General features: G+C 39.8%; 2 long non-coding RNA genes across 2 annotated transcripts; one reads left to right on the top strand and one right to left on the bottom strand.

The window, feature by feature from the left end:
* Window positions 1–668: 668 nt before the first annotated feature.
* LOC111556612 lies at window positions 669–13396 on the bottom strand. Its single transcript, XR_002736234.2, has 2 exons — window positions 13267–13396; window positions 669–941 (listed from the first exon to the last, which is right to left on the bottom strand). It is a non-coding gene; the product is annotated as an uncharacterized LOC111556612 (long non-coding RNA).
* A 3853-nt stretch (window positions 13397–17249) lies between these two features.
* On the top strand, window positions 17250–22210 carry LOC123380482. Its single transcript, XR_006586318.1, has 2 exons — window positions 17250–18895; window positions 19344–22210. It is a non-coding gene; the product is annotated as an uncharacterized LOC123380482 (long non-coding RNA).
* Window positions 22211–23066: the final 856 nt, after the last annotated feature.

The following is a 23066-nucleotide window of genomic DNA, read 5'->3' as shown; positions in this document are numbered from 1 at the left end:
AAGATCTGGAGGACCAATCACTACAGAAAAGCTTAGACAAGTCAACTTCAATAACTACACCAAAGGGTATGTGAGGATTTTTAATTCCTATTTAAAGAGTGGGAAATACACAATCCAGATCAAAGTTGTCTTAACAGTAAAAGCAGTAATGCATAACTCATTTGAATGGAGCCTTTGTGTTTATGATAACCCTATGCTTCCCCTCTACAATGAAATAAACATGTTCCCCATCAGTCCTACTGCTCAGTTTCTTTTCTCATAACCTCCCTTTTGACCCTGAAAACTGTCTCTCCATTATTCCAAAGTTGGGCTTACTCCTTTCTTAGCTGTGAAGCAAAGTAACCATGTGTTCCCTGTTCCCTCTTTCTCCCCCCATCCTCTCATCATTTCTAGGAGGTGATCTTCATATCAGTACTACCCACCAGACCTGACCAGCCCTTTATAGTGTGATGGAGGACTTCTCTCCTCCTTTCTAGGGTGACCTTGGCCTTAAGACTCCATTAGCCCAAAACCCGGTCCCCAGGTCAATTACCCACATTCCTGTTGCATTCACTATTCAATGTCCTCTGATGTGTCCACATTTCTTTCACTCCAAATAAGGGGGATTTATTCAGTACTCTTCAGGAGGAGCAGGAAGAACAACACAAAATCAAAGATAAACAACAAAGTCATGGTGAGTAGTGTCACTTTTAAAGACCTCCCATTGGAGTCCTCTTTCCCCTTAAGATTGTACCATCCTGCTTTTTCCCTGGACACCCCAGCTTCCCTTGGCCTCTGCCAAGAGCCAAACACTGCAACTCCTCCAGAGACTGATTTTTCTCTGTGTTCTAGCCTCTGGGGCTTTCCAGATTAGGAAAGGAAGGAAGGAAGATGCTTAGTGTGCAAAGAGTCTTTGTTTCTTCAAGTGCTCTGAAGATACCTAAGAGAATATAGAGTGAACCCTGAAAAGAAAGCAGAAGCCCAAGATTAGATTTGTGAAATCCTGCTTTGTGCCAAGTGCCCTGTTAAGAACTTTATGAAGATGATCCCATTCCATTTTCACAGTCCTCTAAAGCAGCTGCTATTATTACATCTACATTGTATAAATGAAGTGCCTAGAAGTTCACAGAGCTTGTAAGCCAGAGAGTCAGGATTCAAATTCAAGCAGTCATAATTCATTTTACTTTGTTGTAGAATTCTTCACACTGATAATATACTTAATCTCTCAAAGTCCACTTCACGTTCCTCAGTTCTGCCTGGAGACTCATGGTGGGTTTCACTGGTTAAATATATCTCATGTCACTGTGTTATAGTCTTTTTTGAACAGAGAAAGGAAAGAGTGTAAAAGAGACCAAGGAAGATAAACTTTTCACACTGCGAGAAAGGGCATGGACCTCAGCACAAAAATAGGAGACGACAAAATATTCTCTAAACAGAGAATAAACCAGAGAAGATAGAGTGCAGGATACTTGAAAGAGAATGAAAATAAATGGGGCTAGAGGGGTGAATGGCCCATGTTTTAAAGGTCATGACTTCTTCCTAAGCATCATCATGGGGCAGGAATGGGAAAGAAGAAAGAAAAAGAAAGAAGCCAAAAAGAGGAGAAAGAAAGAGAAGCCAATAGGCACAAGTTATAATTTCTTTTTTATAATGGCAAAAGATACATGGGAATATGAAAACTAAGGAGACAATACTGCATGCTCTCAGCTCCCCAGTTCCTCAGCAGAGACCAAGTTATCAGTGCTATGAATGGTGGGTGAGAGGCCTTCCATTGCCTTTGAGGGGAGGAGGGGTGCTTCATGCCTTCCTCAGCCTGACCCAGCACACTACTAATGATGACACGGGGTGGTTTAGGTCCACTTTACTGGGTTTAGCATCTATTAGAAGGTCCACTCTTCAAGCCTGCAAGAGAATTAGTCCCCAAAACTGCTGTACTTAAAAGTTTGAACTCAAATCTGTGGGTCCTTGTGGCCTACAGGATAATTCAGAGCATAGGCCAGAATGTAAACCTAGACAGCAATGTGGAATATAGGAAGGAAAGTGGGCAGTGAAATGCAGGAGGCAAAAGGGATACTAATGCAAATAGCCCCAGCATGAGGTGAGGCAGCAATGGGGACAGATGGACTGCTTTCCCCTGGGGTTCACCCTGGCTCCCACTGAGGCATCATTGGCAATAGTGGATCCTTACCAGTAGTGAGGCCTTAGCACACCCAGCCCCAAGGCAGAGGAGTTCCAAGAGAGAAGAAGTATTCCCCACAGGGCAAAGACCCAAGATAACAGAACAATGACATAGAAAAGGTATTCTATGGAGAAGCAAGAGCTTCCAGAATCTTTGGTTCTCCCACTTTCAGAATGTCATAGCCTACAGAACATGGAAGAATACCTCAGATTACATGAAAATAGTTATTTTACAAAGCTGCCATATGTAGGCTGAAAAGAAAGAAGACCAAGCAGAAGAATTGGTGTGGTAGAAGAATTCTGCATTGCTGTTATTTTAATTAGAATTTTATATCAGTACTTACAAGGAAGTTAGTCTCTAGTTTTCCTTTTTTGCACAATCTTTATCAGGTACAGCCATCAATGCAATACTTATCTTGTAAGGAAAGATATGAATGTTTTCTTTCTCTGCAATTTCTCTCCCTCTCTCTCTCTCTCTCTCTCTCTCTCTCCCCTCCCTCCCTCCATCCCTCCCTCCCTCTCTCTCCCTCTCTCTCTCTCTCTCTCTTCCTGTTAGTTTCCTATAAAATCATCTGAACCTAGTGGGTTTTTGTGGGTTTTGGGAGTGAGATAGTGCAGGGACTGTATTTGGGTGCCCTCAACTGTAACTGCCAAATCCAGTGTTCCTGGATAGCTGAAACTTTTTGTCATAGATCTTCTAGGACAGCTAAAACTATGCCCTTGAGTAGCGTATCTTGCAGGAATGTGGGGGCAGGATGCTCTGGAAAGGAGGGACTGTACTGCAAAAGACTGCGACAGACCTGACCAAAACAGTCTGCACCAAGATGGACCTCAGTGCTGGGTCCAAGGACCCAGAAGGGGAGGTCCCACAGAACCAGCCAAGAGAATCCTTGGCCACACAAAGGATAGAAATCAAGCACGAACCAGGAGGAAGTGAGAGCAGAATTTACTGAACAAAGAGAGAGTTAGACACAGAGCACCTGGGAGACTCATAAAGGAAAAGGAAGAGAGTCCCATCTTTTCTAGGGGTTTGGTGTTTTTATTGAGGACAGTGGTCTCGTGTACCTGTCCTCTCAGACAGGTACTAACCAGGTCTAACCAGAACAAGGACAAAGGTCCAGGTATCCTTCATAAGTCACTTATTCCTTGGAACCAGAGGGTCTAGACATCCTGATGTCTGGTGCCGGTGGCCTGGAATATGCATATGATGGCTTTGTCCAGTCATTCTCTCACAGTCATTCCTTAGATGTTATCTATTGTGTTGGAAGGTGTCAAAGAAATCATGAACTCCTTGTCCCTTACAAGGAGGACATACATTACTTGTATGTGTAAAGAAGGGTGCAAATCCTAGCAAGAATAGAAGCAAGAAAAGGAGTAAAAAGCAGATTTTTATGGAGTCCTTTGGTTTCCCTATCTCAGCTAGTTTATTCTTCTGTATTTATTGTATCAAATTGTAGCAGGATTCTTGCACAGAGTCATGACACAGAGGCTTTTCTTCCCAGGAAGCTACTTTATTCCTGCCAGCACTGTTCAGTTGGGTTAATACCCTGAGAACTGAGCCTCGAACATCCGAACATCCTGTGGCATAGTTTTTTTATATACATTTTCTATTTCTTTGTCTCCCATATATGGTAACACACACAAACATGTAGTCCGATTAAGTAGTCTCAGTTTACAAGGTCATGAGGGATATTGTCCCGTAGGCGCATAGCCAGGTTACCTTGAAGTTTTTTTTGTTTTTGTTTTTGTTTTTCTTTTCTCTCTCTCTCTTTTTTTTCTCTCCTTAGGGAGGGGACACCACCACAAAATAACCAGATTTTTATTTATTAGTTATGTTTTTAAGTTATGTACATTTTTTTACTTATTCACTAATCTTTATTCTTTTAGCTTTATTTTAGCTTCATTTGTTCTAAGCTTGTAAATTTAGGACTTGTATTATTTTTTGTTTTATTGAAATTAAGTTTTTTTCTGACTTCTGCTTTTATTTTATTACATATATTCCGATGTGAAGTATTTTCAGTATGTACCATTTTTTGAAATTCTACATTTGATTAGTTCTTTTGTACCCAGAATTGTTCCATAAAGAGTTTTAATTTTCCAGGTAGAAGAGTATAAAGTCTCTTATAAATAACTAGCCTTCTTATGCTGTACTCTAAGAAATTTTTATTATTTCTGCTTTATGGAACTTACTGTTTTTTATTATGTAATAAGTGGTCACTTTTTATGCATGTGTCAGGTGTAATTGAGAATGTGTATTCTCTGTTATCAGAGTATACATTAGTCATGTTGTTTAGGGTAATACAGCTTTACTAATTTGTTGTCTGCTTGACTTTTCTTGGGCTGAGAATTGCTGTGTCATTGCCTTCTACTATCAACCTGCTTCTATTTATGTGTCTCCTGTAGTTTCTGCTGTATAAAGGGGGTTGCTGTGTCATCATTTGGTGTATAGACATTTATAACAGATCTTTATTATGAATTAAGGTCATTAGAATTATGAAGTATCTTTCTTTGTATTGCTTAATGATATCTTAGCCTTAAATATACTTGGTCTGATATCAGGAACACAGCTGCTACCTCATATATGCGCGATAAACCTTTTCTATTTCCTTACTTTAACCTATCTGAATCACTTTGTTTTACAGTTGGATATTGCATTCTGAGCTAGTGTGAAAATCCTTTTCTTTTACTTGATGAGTTGGACTAATTTATATTTAATGATACTATGATTTATTTTATTCCAACTCTATCATGTTACTTCATGTTGTATTTACTACATTGCTCTGTGTGTTCTATTTTCTTTCCTCTATTTTTGTATTTCTTTTAGCATTAGGGTGGTTTGTGTTATTCTACTTGATATCTTTATATTAATAACTTTTATAATAAACATTCGTTCCCCCTTTCTCTTTAAGTACTCTCCATGCCCAGCATGGAGTCCAACACAGGGTTTGAACTTACAACTCTGAGGTCAAGACCTAAGCTGAGATCAATCCAGAGTTGCATGCTTAACCAACTGAGCCACCCAGGTGTCCCTCATTCCCCATTTTTTACTTTAGGCCTTTACTATTTTGCCTGTCAGCTTTAAATGATATTGTTTTGTCCCTACCTCTTACCTAGAGGATAATCAGTGAAATAAACTTTTACTTTCTCTTTTTTCTCACTTCACTTCTCATTCTTATTTGCACTCTTCCCATTTTGCCAGAACACATAACATTTGGTTGGCATTCTTCTACCCTTGCTCTACATTTTTAAAGTCTTGGATAACAAATAAACATATTCATCCCTCACCATCGGTTCTTTTGCCAAAGTTTTCCCAGCCATCTTCCAGTTGGATCAAACTTGTTCTCTACTAAGATTCCTTGGGAAAGGAGTGTGGCTAACATATTCTCTGTCTGTAATGTTTAACATTATTTTTCTATATCATTAATATTGAAAGACAGCTTAGTTGTTTGTAAAATCTTGGTTCACACTTTCTTTCCCTGAGGTTTAAAAAAAAAATGTTTCCCTAACATTACTGATTTTGTATATTGCTATCCGGAGGTATAATTCAAAACTGATTTTATTTTCCTTATAAGTAACTTGTATTTTTTTCTCCTGAATATCAAAAGCACTTTTTTCTTTATTTTTAATGTTTGATGTACTCACCAAAATTAGTCTCAAAAGTTGACAATTTCAGGAGCGCCTGGGTGGCTCAGTGGGTTGAGCGTCCAACTCTCGATTTCAGGTCATGAACTCATGGTTCGTGAGTTTAAGCCCCACACCAGACTCTGTACTGACAATGTGGAGCCTGCTTGGGATTCTGTCTCCCTTTCTCTCTGACTCTCCCCCGCTTCAAAATAAATAAATAAACTTTAAAAAATAGTTATAGGTATAGAGTCCTCTTAAAAATGCATGTTAAGATCACCTCTAATTTCCATCAGTTTTAAATCTTCAGGAAGATGATATGGTTTTTTTCTGTTTTCCTATGTATCTGTTACTTTCTCTTTGATCCCCTTCATCTCTTTATTTTGTTTACCCACCTAGGTGTTTCCAATTCTATCTTCTCTTGCCCCTAACGAAATTTTAAGGTGAATGCCTTCTCTCTTGAGGAAATTCTAATTTAGTTTGCATTTCTAGGCAAACTATTTGTCTATTTTTTAATTCCCTTCTTGAGTCTGGTCAAATTTTCTTTTATATCTTCCTGATTATTGTCCTTTTCTCTTCCAAGGTTTTAAGCCTCTTACATGAGCATTTTCTTTTCAGTATCTGCAAATGCATAAGACGTATTAATTTGTGTTGTTACTGTTTTCCTCTGCTTCACAATTTCTCCTTTATTTGTTTTGACGGGAGAAGGTGGAGAATTTTCAAAGGCTGAAATATTTCAATTCCAGTTCTTTCTTTTCTTGTTATAATACCCGAATATAGATGATGTCTGTCATTTTCTTTGCATTTGAAAGCATCTGTTTTCCTGAACCAGCAATAACAAATCTGCATAAGCTTTTTCAGGAAATTTTGATGGCTTGCTACATTTCTTCATTCATGAGTACCCTCTTGATATAATGGAAAACAGTTTTTTAAATTATTAGTATGGATAGCATTTTTATCTGAGGGAGGGAGAGGAAAGCTGTTGGTGTTTTTTTAATTTATTATTCTCTTTAGTTTCTCTAGGACTCTTAATTTCCACTGCTTGCTTCCATTTGGCTTCCATCACTAACCCATGTAGTGGCAAACAGGTATAGCAGAGATTACCCACCTCCCATTGTAGCTGTCTGTGGTTCTGTTTCCTCCCCTGTCTGCTGATGTGTTGTACGTATTGTGTAGTGTATGTGTGATGATCTGTGAAGCATGCAAAGTCAGAGCTGTGTGTAAGTGCCCCGACCTAAAGGAGCTGCAATTGTAAGCATTCACAGCTTGTTGTTAGCTTAACCAGTGAGTGAATTGTGCTTTGTGTAGAGATGGTTCTCGTTTAATTTTTAACATCATGAATATTGTGACCATGTTTTCTCAGAGTAGAGATAATGAAAATAAAAATGATCACATTACCAATAGCAGCATGACTCAGACATTACTAAAAAAGAGGCTATATGACTGGGTTATTTTAATGACAAATGGAGGGATATGTACAACTGAATTAGGGAGGTCCCAAGCAGAACATACCATGCAATTCACAAAGAATACTTTGGAGTTAGGCATGGTGGAGAATGGTATATAGAGGCACTGTCTGAAAGGTCCAGGGTGAAACAGATGAGTACTTCCAAATGAACCAAAAGTGTTTTTCATCCCTCAAGAAGACACTAATGCTCAGCTGACAATAGTGGCCCCTGAAGTAGCTTGAGCATATCACACAAATGAGTATGATTTATCACAGCATTCCCTTGATTGCTCTATGAATCTGTAAAGTTACATTTCCTGACTCAAAGGTCAAGTAAAAATATCCCATGACAAACCTCTTAACCAGATCATCTAATTTCTTTATATGCATTTCCTCATTTGTAAGTTGGAGATTGGTTGTAATACGTTATTTACGATACTATGTTGGTTTAACAAATAAATGAGATATTACTACATGTGAAGTTTACCACATTGCCTGGAACAAGACACTTAATCAATATTTATCATCATGATCATTAGTCAAAATGATACTGGTTACAAGTGGACTAATCTGTGCAGTCGTTGAAGATAAGATTCCAGCTGTACTTAGGAAATGATTAGGATCTATTAAACTCTTACTACTCAAAGTATGATCTTCAGACCAGTAGTGTATCACCTGGGAGCTTGTTAAAAATGCAAAATTTTGTCTTTCACTTCAGACTGATTTAATCAGCCTGCATTTTAACAAGACCTCCCAGGTGATTTGCATGCATATTAACATTTGAGAAGCCTAGTATGGACCACTCCTTTTTGAAAATCACAAAGTGGGAGGTGCCTGGGTGATGACTCAATCAGTTAAGCATCCAAATTTGACTCGGCCTGATATCATGGTTCCAGAGTTTGAGCCCCGCATCAGCTCAGAGCCTGGAGCTCTGCTTCAGATTCTGTGTCTCCCTCTCTCCACCCTTCCACCACTCACACTCTGTATCTCTCTCCCTCTCTCAAAAATAAATAAAGTGTAAAAAAAAATTTTTTAATCACATCAGGGGTATGGCATTAAGCCCCAGCATGCAGCCAAGAAGGAGAATTTAGAGGCTGATGTTAATTAGAGGCTTAGCTAATAAGGTGACATACGGGTCTGTTCAGTAACTAAAGACTCCAACCTGTTTGGATCAGTTCTCCTTTTTTTTTTTTTTTATTCATTTCAATAATTTTTTCAATTATAATTAACATGCAGTTGTTAGGTTAGTTTCAGCTGTACAATATAATGATTAAACAATTCTGTACATTTCTCAGTGCTCGTCAAGACAGGTGCACTCTTGGGGCACAGGGCTCACTCAGTCAGTAGAGCATGTGATTCTTGATCTTGGGGTTGTGAGTTCAAGCCCCACACTGGGTGTAGACTTTACTTTAAAAAGAAAATTAAATAAAAAGTGTACTCCTAATCCCCTTTATTTCACCCATTCACCCCCACCCACCTCCCCTCTGGCAACTATCAGTTCTCTGTGTTTAAGAGTCATATTTTTTATATGTCACCAGAAACTAATATAATACTGTATATTAATCATATGTGAATAAAAAATTTTTTTTAAAATGGATAAAATCAAAACACAAGAAATAACAAGCGTTGGCAACGATATATGGAATGAGAGAAACCCTCGTGCACTGTGGGTGGGAATGCAAACTGGTGCAGCCACTGTGGAAAACACTATGGAGGTTCCTCAAAATATTAAAAATAGAATTGCCATATGATCCAGTAATTGCACTACTGGATATTTACCTAAAGAAAATGAAAACACTAATTTGAAAATATATATGAACCCCTATGTTTATTGCACCATTATTTACAATAGCCAAACTATGGAAGCAGCCCAAGTGTCCATCAGTAGATGAACGGATAAAGATGTGGTATCTATACAATGGAATATTACTCTATAGTCTTTTTATAAATGGAAATATGACACTTACCTGGCCTAGGACACACATTGGACAAGAAAGTAGAACGTGAATGGATTTTAGGCAGTAGTTGGAAATCTCCACTGCCTGCAGGCATTGAAACCTCAGAAGTTAGGTTGGAGGAACTAGGGAATTTTGTCTATGGTTCACTAGGCCAGAGCTTTATCTGGACATGCAGCCTAGGCATTAGGGCAGGTGTTGGGTGCATGTGTGCAGGGGCATTTGTGTGTGCATATGTGTATACAGGCATGTAAGTGTTTGATACGCAATTCCATCTCAATCACACCCTTTTTGCTTGAGATACTATACATCATGACCCTACTTTATCTTCCAAGAATTTCATTCTGTGCCATGTGGAACCAGCTACAATACCACCTAATGAAGAGCCTACAAGATGTACGTTGCTTCTTCACAAAAGTGTCTCTTTGTATAGAACATGAAACAGAATTTTCCAAACAGCAGAATAATTCTCCTTAGAGTTGGATCAGTTTAATAAGCCTCTTGAGGTTCTAGTTCAGATAGAGACATCAATTACTGAAGGTCTTTGGCTCCTGCTATGAAAATCTATTACTTCCAACTCCCTACATGTACTTCTCTAAGGTTTCCACTGCTAGAAAATTAACCAATAAATACAAAAGAAATTTAGCAAGTATTTAATTTTCTTTTCCAAATTTATGTGTTTCTCATTTTAGTTCTAATAGTTATATCTCATTCATTTTTGTTTTGTATCTGAAAAGTAACAATCAAAGTTGAGGTGAATGTATTTTTGTTATAACATCTGTTTACATTGTATCTCTGGGATTTTTCTTTGCTCTTAATTATCTTTAAAAATATATTCACTTTTAGCATACCTATTTAATTATTTATTTTTTTAGTATATTCATTTATTTTGAGAGAGAGAGAGAAAGACAGTGCAAGTGGGGGAGGGACAGAGGGAGGGAGGGAGAGAGAGAGAGAGAGAGAGAGAGAATCCTAAGCAAGCTCCGCATTGTCACCGCAGAGCCCCATGCAGGGCTCAAACTCACAAACTGTGAGATCATGACCTGAGCTGAGATCAAGAGTCAAACACTTTACCGACTGAGCCACCCAGGTGCCCCTATTTCATGATTTCTTAACCAAGAAGAAATACTATAATAATGGGAGAGTCCATTCTCCAATCAGGAAAAGTTTGAGGGTTTATTTCCTTACCCACCCCAAGTCCCCTCAGAAGACTAATCAGTTATGAACACTCCCTAGTTGCAGAGCACCACATAGATCCCCCTTCAAGGCTGAAGCATTCATTTACTCAGGAGCTGGGAGTGCTGGCCACTGAGAGCTCCCAGCTGCATTCCTTTCCAGGAATTACCTTCAGCCAAAGGGTGCTGCACTACCCTAAATTATCACCTTCCTAATGCAGCGACTGCATCCAGTGTCTCCTTGATTCAGGGTACACAGGTTTTTTCCCCCTTGCCCAATTCAGGAAAAGTGTACAGGGTCATCTTCTCTCCAGAGTTCCTCATGGGATCAGTGAGGACTTGTAATTCACCTTGTCACTCTGCACAATTCACACCTGTTCAAATGTTAGTCCTGAGCGTATTGCATGATACACTATCTGCATGAAAACTCTCAGAGTCCAAGACAGTTGACAGCAGGAACAGCCACAGAAAGCAGACTTGACTGTGACTACAAGCTGGCAGGCAGAAAACGAGTTCCCACAAGACTGCCCTGTAAGCTGCCCTGGGCACAGTTTGAGTAGGAGAGCTCTTATTGTGTGGAGCCATATGCTTCCCTTTTCTTCTTCTTTTGCTATGTTGAAAGGTACTTTTTCTAAGAGTAGAAAAAGTTAATTAAAAGTTAACTAATGTTGGTTGTATGTCTTTATTCTGGGTTGGTTCTAGGTCTGATAATGGATTTTAGGATTTAAGCAGGAAGGTATGGTAGGCAGCCTTTAAAATGGGCCCCAGTGATCCCTACTCCCTGGTATTCATGCTCTTGTGTAATTACTTCCCCTTGAGGGTGGGAAGGACTAGTGACCTATTTCTAACAAATAGAATGTGCCAAAAACATTGAACTGTCTCTTTCAATATGAGGTCACTGAAAGACTGTGATTTCCATCTTTCTGACCCTCTCACTTTCTCCCTCTCAGACCTCTCTCTTTTGGGAATCAGGACAAACTTCCTTGTTGTGAGAAGCTCTATGGAGATGCCCATGTGGCAAGAAGGGTCATGTTGCAAGTAGCCAGAATACCTGAGGCTGAGCCACACAAGTGAGCCTAGAAATGGATCATCCCTTAGTTGAGCCTTGAGATGACTAAGGCCTGAATGACACCGTGACTGCAGAGGCATCCAACTCGGCCATGCCCAGAGTTCTGACCACAGAGACTGTGACATGATAAGTGTTAGTTTTAAGCTACTAAACCTGATTTTTTCAATGTTTTATTTATTTTTGAGAGGGCACAAGCAGGGGATGAGCAGAGAGAAAGGGACAGAGGATCCGAAGCAGGCTCTGCACTGACAGCAGCAAGCCCGATGTGGGGCTTGAACTCACAACCCATGAGATCATGACCTGAGCTGAAGTAGGACACTTAACTGACTGAGCCACCCAGATGCCCCTAAACCAAAATTTTTAAAGCTTAATTGAGCTATAATTGATATTTAAAATTTTGTACATATTTAATGTATACATTTTATTGAGCTTCGACATGTACAAACACCTGTGATACCATCCTCACCATCAAGATGCTAAACATATCCATCACTCCCCTGTATTATTTGTGTGTATGTGTGTGTGAGAACACCTAAAATGAGAACTGTTCTCTTAACATATTTTAAAGTGCAGTATACCTTGTTGTTAGCTGTAAGTACTATATTGTACAGCAGATTTCTAGAACTTTTTCATCATGCATAACTGAAACTTTGTATCCATTCAGCACCAGTTCTCTATTTCTCCTCCCTCCAGCCCTTGGCAGCTACCATTCTATGATCTGCTCCTATGAGTTTGCCTATTTTAGATACCTCATATAAGTGGAATCATGCAGTATTTATCCTTCCATGCCTCTCTTATTTCAGTTAGCATAATGTCCTCTAAGTTGATCCATGTTATCACAAATGGTTGTATTTCCTTTTTAAGGCTGAAATTTTCCATTATATGTATATACCAAATTTGGTTCATCCATTCCTCTGTTGACAGACATTTGTGTTGTTTCCGTATCTTTACTATGGTGAGTAGTGCTGCAGTGGACATAATGGTGTTGAGATCTCTTGAAGATCCTGATTTTGATTCAGAATAAACCTTACATTTAAATGGGGTGATTTGTTATACAGCCATAAGTAACTAATACAGAGGGTTGATACTTCTTACAGTATATTATTCCCTGACCCAATTAACATGAGCCTTTCCAAATCAGGTGCTTAGAGCCCCAGAATCTAGTGATGAATTGCATGTTTGGAACCATATATAAAGTACATGGCTTCAGGGATAGGGTAACAGTGGGTAACTGGGTACCAGATTTCCTCACAAGCTGACTTCAGTGACATCTGTCTCTAAAGATAGTGTCATTAATTCTCAAACAAGCATGAAAACAAAGTTGCCTGGGTAGTAGGACAATTTTTTCAAATCTATGAAAAATTTTAAATATGCATAAACATTGAAATAGTACAATGAATATCTGTAAACCCACCACCTAGATTAAATAATTATTAACCATATTTGTCTTAAATGCACACAAGGATATATGTATGAGTGTGTATATGTGTGTATATATGTGTGTGTATATATATTTATATATCAACTTATATATGTGTGTATATCTATATGTATATATATACAAATACAAATTATATATTTATATATAAATACATATATGTGTGTATATGTATTTACACATAAGTTTATATATACATATGTGTGTATAAATAAGTTTATATATACACACATATACACATATATGTTTATATATAAATGCATATACACACACACATATATACATATATATAACCATATCTTACAAATACACCTGATATACATATGATGACACTTTACCTCTAAATACTCCAACATGAATCTCCTAAGCATAAGGACATTCTTCTGTATAACCATAGTACTCACTTTATACTCAAATTTCTCCCAATTGCTCTAGGATTTCTAGTACAGCTGTTTTGTGGTACTGGAGCTGGATATAATAGGACATGGGTAGATATGCATGGTGCAAGGAATGCAATGTATATCAGACTTTGTTTACACCATTTGGGGTCCTCTCATCTTTATCTGTGTCCTGGAACTCTGTCCATTTGTTTCATTCCAGCTTCTGCTATGGCAACCTCTGTGTAGAGCCTGATCGAGGTCATGTGGGTACTACCAGATAGCCCTTCACCTTATGCCCCAAATTCCTATCTCTCACTTCCCACCTCTAGTTTCCTTGTTGACAATGAGTCATACGATCATTGGTGTATCCATCTATACAGGAAGGTATTGTGTCTTTCTAGTTTTAGCCTTTCCTCACAAAGAAATTCCTTGCATGTAGTGACAGTTAAATATTTGTTAAGTTCAAGAAATATTAATTTTGTGTTAATTATATTAATGTAATTGAAAGGAAATAGTCTTTCCAGAATGAAAGAAACTGGAGGTAGATATATTATTTGAATATTCATGGGCACTAATTCTGCTTTCTAGACCTGAAGTGTTGCCTGGTTAACATGGCATTTGGTTCGAGAAGGATATGATGCCTGAAACATTCCTTTATTTTTTTTTGTATTTTTTTTTATATATGAAATTTATTGACAAATTGGTTTCCATACAACACCCAGTGCTCATCCCAAAAGGTGCCCTCCTCAATACTCATCACCCACCCTCTCCTCCCTCCCACCCCCCATCAACCCTCAGTTTGTTCTCAGTTTTTAACAGTCTCTTATGCTTTGGCTCTCTCCCACTCTAACCTCTTTTTTTTTTTCCTTCCCCTCCCCCATGGGTTCCTGTTAAGAAACATTCCTTTAAAGGACCCACATAAAATTAGTGTTAGTTACTACTTTTTTTTACGTTTATTTATTTATTTTGAGAGAGAGAGAATGTGTGCATGTGGGCAGGAAGGGGAAGGGCAGAGAGAAAGAGGGAGAGAATCCCAAGCAAGTTCCATGGCCAACACAGAGTCTGATGCAGGGTCCAATACCAGGAACTGTGAGATCATGACCTGAGCCAAAATCAAGAGACAGACACCCAACCAACTGAGCCACTTAGGCACCCCAGTGTTTGTTACTTTTTAAACTTTTCTTGAGTGGTGATATAATTCCCCAATGTAAAAGGCAGGCACAACAAGGTTTGAGCTTCCAGAAAAGGGAGATTCTAAGTGTTTCTAGGAGTGTCTGTAGCAGTTGTGACCCTCCCCCCAGTAGGAACCCCTCTGAAATATGATGCATCTACCTCTTCTCTGGGTGGACGTCTAACCTCTGATAAGTTTCTGCATCCTAGATAGAATAGGTCATGGATTTAAAATAACTTTATATGGGGTGCCTGGGTGGCTCAATCAGTTAAGTGTCCGACTTCAGCTCAGGTCATGATCTCACTGTCCGTGAGTTCGAGCCCTGTGTAGGGCTCTGTGCTGATAGCTCAGAGCGTGGAGTCTGCTTCAGATTCTGTATCTCTCTCTCTCTCTGCCCCTCCCTTGCTCATGCTCTGTCTCTCTCTGTCTCAAAAATAAATAAAAACATTTTTAAAATTAAAAAAAAAATAACCTCTCTCACATGTGAGATCTTTTTTTTCTAATCTTCAACCTGCCAGGAATGCTTTGAAAAATGAATTGCATTATTAAGTTAAAAATGAATTGCATTATTAACATTAACCTAATGTTAACCTAATTTTTTTTTGTACTTCGGGGTTAGAATCTCTTGGTTATTTGTACATTATCATTATCATTATAATTATAATGCACATTTTACTAATTTTTAAAATATTTTTGTGCCTTTAGCCATAAGTGAATGGTGTATAATTGTTTGTTTCCTTTCTACGTTATTAGTACCCTAACTTGGCTGCAGAATGATGTTACCCTCAAAAAATGAATTCTGAAGCTTCCTATACTTACATTGTGCAATATGCTCCTCATTCGGGTTTCCATCAAGGTTATTCTAAAGCAGTACCTTTTCTCTATACCTACTAGAGCTTTTGATGCATAGGAGATACTTGAGTACCCACTTATCATTTGTTGATTTAATACTTTATTGACCCAGCAATTCTGCAATGCTGCTGAGTTGCTTGCCTGCTCCTTTTCTGACTAGGAAGTTAGATAATCTTTTTAAAAAAGGAAACAGTGCTAGTTGGTAAACCTTAGGATTAATATAGTTTGAAACCTTTATTGTGATACTGAAAGTGGAGGTGGTGCTTAGAGGAGAAGGGCTTTTCTTGACACAAATATGTCTCAACCTAGAATAAATGTCCAAAACCTAGAATTGTGCTTCTGCTATGTGACACCCTCATTCCAGGATTTTCTAGACTCTGTGTGAATCCCATATAGCTCCCCTATAATTTCCAGTCAGCTCTAAATTATTCTGGCTCTATTCTGTCACTCAATCATGTCACATTTCCAGTTAGCTGATTCTGTGTAGTGATGAACTTCTGATAAGTAGCATGAACAATGATATAGTGCTCAGCAAGCAAGGTGTGTTCCTGAATCTGGGATTAGCCACTTATGAAATGTTTAATTTTGAGTGGGTGATTTAATATCTAAAAGCTTCAGTTCAACTATAAAAGGAGTATGAAAATAGCTACCTCTCAGGGATTAAATGAAATGGTAAATTGTAAAGCACTGAACACCTAGCCCTACCCATAATCAGTTCTCTAGAATTCAGTTGGATATATTGGCCTAAGGGAGATGAGGGAGGCCTGGACCAGAATTAAAGATTTGGTAATCACTTCCAGCTTGCATAGAGATGGTAACTGAATCCATGCATAATGAAGGCAGTGGACAACAACCTTGACTGCACATGGAAATCACCCAGACAGACTTACAAAAGATACACTTGATGTTTAGGAAAGCAGCATGGCCCCCAGGATTCTGACTGAATTGGTACAGAGCAGTAGTTGTCCAGCTGCAGCATGCGTTGGAACCACATGAAGGGCTTGTGAAACCACTTATGGTTGAGTGCTGTCCCAAGAGTTTCTAATTCAGAAGATTGAGGATTCGCATTTCTAACAGGTCTCAGGTGATGCTGCTGGTACAGCTGCTGGAGAGGAGACCATAAACTTATGAGTAGTCTCCAGACAGCATGGGCACTCCTCTACTAAGGTGGTTTTGTCAGGGTAAGGATAGTAATGGTACTTCTGCTGCTTGCTAGAGATTTCACCAGTTTTCCACAGGTTGGAGTTAAGGATGAGGATGCTTTGAGAAAAATTCTAAGACGTGAAAAGTGGGTTTTGATATCAAGCGGAGACATCTGTTTGAGACCATGAAGTGACTGGTCACTAGTTACACATTCTTGTCTTGCCCAAACATGTTTCTGGAGGAAGAGCGTTAGGGCCACTGAGACCCAAAAAGAAGAACGTTGGCAGTGGTTTCTACTCACACATAAAGGAACATGACGTGGGTCTTCCTCTATAGTAATACGGAAAGAAAATTTAATGTTTTTCATGTGGAATGGTGTACTATTACTATTTACTGAGTTTATTTGCTGTTTTAAGATTCTAACCCATTTCTGTCAGTTGCAACTGTTTTTTCCTTGTGAATCCTGACAATAAATGTTGGAGAGTTAATTATCATACAGGTGTACACACTCAGGGGTCTCCCAATCAAAAGTAAAAATCAGCACCAATCCTGGGCTGCTACTTTACTTATGGTTAAAAAGATTCAGGAAGCTTATTGGCTCTGGTTTGACCAATCACGTCCAGCCTCCAACACTGACCAATCATGTTCTCTCACCTTCTATTTAAGTGAGACTTCCACAGTCCACTCGGGTATTTATGCTGCTGACTAAAGCCAGGTTTGCCGAACCTGAGTAGCAGGAGAGCATCCGGGATCTAGCAAAGTTAGTTTCTCTTTTCTGTCAGTGTCCGTTTCTCTCTGCTTTTCTGTTTGTCTCCTTTAAGAGATGGGGAATTTCTTGTTGTTTGGCTGTGGGAAAGACAGACAAGAGACTATAAGACACTTAGACTTAGTTCACTTTATCTCACTAATCACAAAATGTCCCGAGAAGTTGAGATCTGGGCAGTAAATTCAACTTTCTTTCCTTTCTCTAAGAACAAAGAAGAACAAAACTTAGTGCTGGGTTGAGAGAGACGCTTTGGGCTGATCAAAACTGGAAACTACCTCTTAGTCCAGGTGGAGCTCATTCTTCCTATCTAGGCTTCCTTTACTTCGCTGTTGTGGGCTTGCTAGAAAATCTGGGACTGGTAAGAGCTCCCAAAGAACCCATCTAGCTGGGATGATACTAGCTAATGGCTGGGAGGTCTCTCTCAAATTAATCCTGCTTTTTTTAAGGGTATCTCTAACTCATAGACTTAATATCTTTTACAATGCAAGGCTGAAGAAAGGACCTTCTCTGATTAGCTCAAGCCTTGGTTCTAACTTTGCTGTAATCTTTTCTTAAAGCTAACCTCCCCATCCTTGATAGGGTTACTGGCTATTTCCTATTCTGAGTCCAAAAGAACACATCAGGAGGAAGCTCTGTATAACCTATTGTCCTTCTAATGCCTTCACTAGGCTTAATTCGTAGCTACTTTGTGCCTCTGAGCCATCCAAATACTTCAAGAAATGACTCCTAATGTCTAAAGAATCTTACAGGACACTTGCTTTGCCTGAAGTCCATGTTTTACAAAGCACTTCTTCAGGACCAAGGGCTGTTGAACATTCTTTATTCTTTCGACTCCTCTCAAACAGGTAGCTTGAACCTTAGAAACATTTTGGTGTTCATTTAGGTTCTGATTCAATTTGTGTTGCTGGAATTAGAAAGGTAGGCTGAGGGAATGGCTTTTACTGAGGAATAGTTCTGTTCCTATTGTTCAACTCTGTCTTTCAAACTCATGACTTAGTGTCTACTTCGTCCTCATAAAGGCACATGGTCCTTTTGTGTTCTTCCTTGGCTCATAGTTGTTCCAGTCCTTGAGATTCTTTCTCAAGTGGTTTCTCTTCAAACTCTTCCTGCCCTTGGATTTTAGACTCAAGTTGTTCATAACAGTACTGTTAACACCAACATTCAGGTGTTTGTGGGATCCTAGACCCAAGAGAGTTCCCTTTTAAACTTCCTCATGTTAAACCTACAGATACTGTAAGAATCTCTACTTCAAAACCCCATTTTCTCATAGGGTTTTCTGCTTGGACATTTCTCTGCCTGAAGAGTCTCTACTTAACCTAATATTTTTAAGCAACAAGATTCTGGAATGTATATGGGCTCTATAGGGGATGGGATTGTGATGCTGATCCTAGAAACTTTCCTCAGTCCCTCATGCTCAGGTTACTTCTGTACTCCAGGAATGAATCCTGATACCGGCAGAAGAAACCATAAAATGCATCGAGAACCTACTGAGAAGTGAAACCTAAGTGCCCTTTCCAATAGTATTCCTTTGTCTATCCCTCAAAGGGGATTTAAAGTTTCTTCCCTCAAGTGTAGAAGTTAATCCTGTCTGAAGGGATGAGTTGTGTCCTTAATTCAGAAACTCACAGGTACTGTTCATCACTTACAAGACTGTCATCCCAGAGGAGTCTGATAGCCTCACCTGTGGCTGCCTTCCCTTGGAGAGCATCTCTTGATCCAATGTAAGATTAAAACTCTTCACATTTGTGGCTCATAAAAGGGATATCTTAGGATCTGTTTCTAATTCTGTCAGAATCTTTAGATAAAGATGTCCTACAGCAAACCAACCACTCCCTACGCATGCCAATTAGTGTGGTGGAAAGTGGCAGCTCACATCTTGTGGGGAAGGAAGGTGGTAAAAGCCTGGATCAAAGGTTGAAGGAGTTTGTAGCAGGGAAGATGAGAGCCAGGAGAACGGAGACCTGGGTCGAGGAGAAAGTGCCCCTTGTAGGGTACCATCGCTATTAGTAGTTTAAGGATTCCTCTGAGCAAACACAGAAGTGCTATGGGAGGAGTTGCTGCTCAACCTAACATGTACCTTAGCAGCTGGCACTCATGAACAAAACCTTAAAGCCCAGTGGAGATCTTGTTTCCTGTTTTGCTAACAGTTTTGCTTTGGTCTTATTCTAGGACTTTTGTCCTATAGGAACTGAAGGCTGACGATTCAGTGGTGGTTCACTAAATTTGTGTGCCTGAATGTCTTCAGCTGAAGACTACTCAGATCACCTGGGAGCTTTTTGTTTACAGTTCCTATCTGATGACTCCTCAGCTGGGTTCAACTTGGGATGTTTAAACCAGTCTTCTACTCATGCTGTTTGGCTCTGTTAAAGCAATCCAGGTCAGAGCAGGGAGAACAGTCACTCTTCAGAAAATAACATGCCATGTTGACTACATCTTCAGCTCTCAGTGCTGTTGTAACTGACAATCCCAAGCTCCCATCAAAGGCTTCTCCAGAGTTTGCATGTCCTGGATTGGTACCAAGATTTCACTTGAGCAGATAGGAAGCAGTCCCTTTTGGGAACAACAAAGCCCAGACTTCCTTCACATAGACCTATACTAAAGGCCTTTCTGCAGTGGGATACCTGAATTTCCTGTGGTCCTTACTAAGGACTGCAGTGCACAGATCCTTGAGCCCATTATTATCCACCTTCAAATTGCTTGATTCCAGGCTATATTCAACAAGAATAGAAAAATTCATGATGTAAGCTATTACCTTTTCTCCTTCCTGTTTCTATAAGTGGACTTCTGATTGCTTGCCTTTACTCTAAGCTCTTTATAGAGTTGTGGCACCAACAGCCATAGTGTGGAGGTGAAAGTGTGGGTATTGGGAGTATATGGTTAATACAAACGCAGTACATGTTTGTTCTTTGGTTTTTTTCCTGCTGGCTACTGTTACCTGTTGCTTGGTCATATTTGTAATCTCTCTTGAAAATTAATACACATTAATTACTCGATTGCCCATATAAGACATATACATCCCTCTGACAGTCCTTTTATAAACAGTCCCCTTCCTCACTAATGGCTGCCTAATGTTCAAAAGTTTCCTTATACTTGCCCACAAAGCTCATCTTCAGACTTATGCAGATTCCTTTAGGACTTTGCATTTGGTTCCTGAAATTGGAACTTTGCTTAACTATAGTGTTCTGAAGCCAAAAACTCTGGCATATTATGGGAATCCTATTCCTGCTTGCCTCTACTGTTAGATCAATGTAAGGATTATCACTTAATCTCCATTTCCATGAAGACTGACATATGCACACACCCCCACTCAAGTGAGCAGCATTGGAAAAAATCCTGAATTCTCTCAACCTCTCACTGGCCCCTACAAAAGGGATGTTAATTTTTTTTTAAAACTTTGAGTCATTTTAAGAATTCTAAGCAGGCTCCATACTGCCCGTACAGAGCCCGATGCAGAGCTTGAACCCACAAACCGTGAGATCATGACCTGAGCTGAAACCAAGAGTTGGACCCTTAACTGAGCCACTGAGGCACCCCAAAGGTTGCTTATTGATCTATTTATTGGCTTATAGAGTTAAAGTCAAATACTTGTCCACATTCTAATTGTTTCTAATCCTGGGGTCATCTGTAGACTATAGGTGAAAGACTGGTTGTGTGTCTTTATGAAGCAGGCTAGCGTTTCCTCAGCCCATCAAAATCTCACCTTGGATTGAGAAGTGGACAGGTAGTGAATCTCCCTAGATCTTGGTCCCATACTCCAGTTTAATCAAACCAAAACTTTAATTTCCATGGTAAGATGACATAGTATACTTGTTTAAAAGCCTACATTCTGAGGTCAGACTACCTGGGCTTGATTTATAGCTCTACTATTTAGGACTTGGGCATCCTCTGAAACTGCTTAACTTTTGTCCTCAGTGCTTCCTTGCCTGTAAAATCAGGCTAATGCTACTACAAGGTGGTTATGAAAACTAAGGGAGGAAATGTAAAGAGTTTCAGAAGTCTATAACTGTACCAGGCACTAAAAGGTTTACTTGGCTCACAGGTCTTAATTGTCTAAGCACCTATAGGAGAAAGGAATGTAACTAGCATTTGGGAACCCCAGTACTTCTAATCCACACCAACTTTCTCCTATTTCCTGGGAAAGCCCAAGCTCTGTCCTTCCTCCACATCTTCACACTTCCAGTTTAAGTCTGGAAGACTTCTATCAGCTATCACTTGGAGGAATCTTGCTTAAACCATATCTTTTATGAGGTCCTTTCTCCTGTCAACTGTTACACTGTGAGAACATGTTCACCTTTGTATGATCAATAGTGAACTGGCTATTCACTCACTAAGTGAAAACCAGTGCAGGAGGCTTCCCACCCACCCCCCCCAAACCCTGCCAGGCCCCACAAGACCAGAAATGAGAGATCTCCCAGATAGAGTGGAAGCAGGTCAAGGATTATGCCATGTTTGTGGTAGCCTGGGCACCACACAGTTCTAGCTGGGACTCCAGTCCAGGAAGGTCTGAGATTCAACTACTCTGTCCCTTGGAGAAAGGGCTGTGCTATGCAGTCTGGAGTTTGGTACAGTAGTGGAGGCTTAAAATCCTATGTTCCCAAGGTTTTTCTCCACTCAGGAAGCAACTCAGTCCTACAGTCCACTTAGCAGGAAAATCAGACCAGCTTATAGAACTGCACTGAACTCCTTAACTAAAATTTAAAGTGAATTGGACCAGGAAAAAAATGGTTAAGGAATTATGCACCCAAATTGGCTCTCAGCCTTCACATCTGGGTTCTCCTCTAGCAACAAGATATCCCAAGTATTTTTCCTTGGAATTCAAGAGAAGTTGTCTTCGTGGGTGACTCTGTTGGTTGAGCATCGGACTCCTGATTTCAGCTTCGGTCATGATCCCAGGGTCATGGGATCAAGCCCAGCATCGGGCTCCATTCTGAGCGTGAAACCTGCTTAAGATTCTCTCCCTCTGCCCTTCTCCCCTGCTGGAGTGCCGCTATTTAAAAAAAAAAGTTTGAGGGTTGACCTCAGTCATCAGACTCAAATTCCAGGACAAAGATCCATCACTAAATACATCAGCTCACAAATGCCTCTTAACACTTACTAATAAGACCATCAACCAAGCAGGGTTAGACTGTCCTCCTTTGCAGTTACCTTCCTTTGGCAAGTTGATCTGGATCCAGTGTAACTCAAATGAGGTCTTCTGTGTCAGGCTGTGATGGCCCTTGATTAGGAATCTTGGGATCCTGTGATTCCTGGTACTTGGCAATGAGAAAAGCAGCTTCTCGTTGCGACTCCAAGCTCACTGTGCTCCATAACCTAAAAGGAACACCTGAAGTCCAGTGGTTGAGCAGACTTCATTAATGCTGCAAAAACAGTAACTTGTTTCTCTAAAGTGGGAATAGTATCAGCCCTCTCAACGTTTATTTATTTTTGGGACAGCGAGAGACAGAGCATGAACGGGGGAGGGGCAGAGAGAGAGGGAGACACAGAATCGGAAACAGGCTCCAGGCTCTGAGCCATCAGCCCAGAGCCTGACGCGGGGCTCAAACTCACAGACCGCGAGATTGTGACCTGGCTGAAGTCGGATGCTTAACCGACTGCGCCACCCAGGCGCCCCAGTATCGGCCCTCTCAAAACCAAAAACAACTTCCCATTCCTGAGGATGTCATTAACAAGTCCAACAAGCCACCAGATCAAAGTAGAGTGTTAGCTTTAATATACAGTCAAACCTCCTGTTGTAACCAACAAGTTACATTTCAAATGCTTAATAGCCATGTGTGGTTACTGGCTACTAAACTGAATACCGATTATAGAATACTTTCATCATCAAAGAATCTTAGAGCACAGCTCCAGGTATCTCAGCTATATTATGGCAAAACTACAAATGTGTCCAGTGTT

This window comes from Felis catus, chromosome D1, assembly GCF_018350175.1.
Source record: "Felis catus isolate Fca126 chromosome D1, F.catus_Fca126_mat1.0, whole genome shotgun sequence".
In the NCBI taxonomy this organism is placed as follows: Eukaryota; Metazoa; Chordata; class Mammalia; order Carnivora; family Felidae; genus Felis; species Felis catus.
The sequence above is the reverse complement of the archived record's forward strand: the minus strand, read 5'-3'. Positions and strand labels throughout refer to the sequence as shown.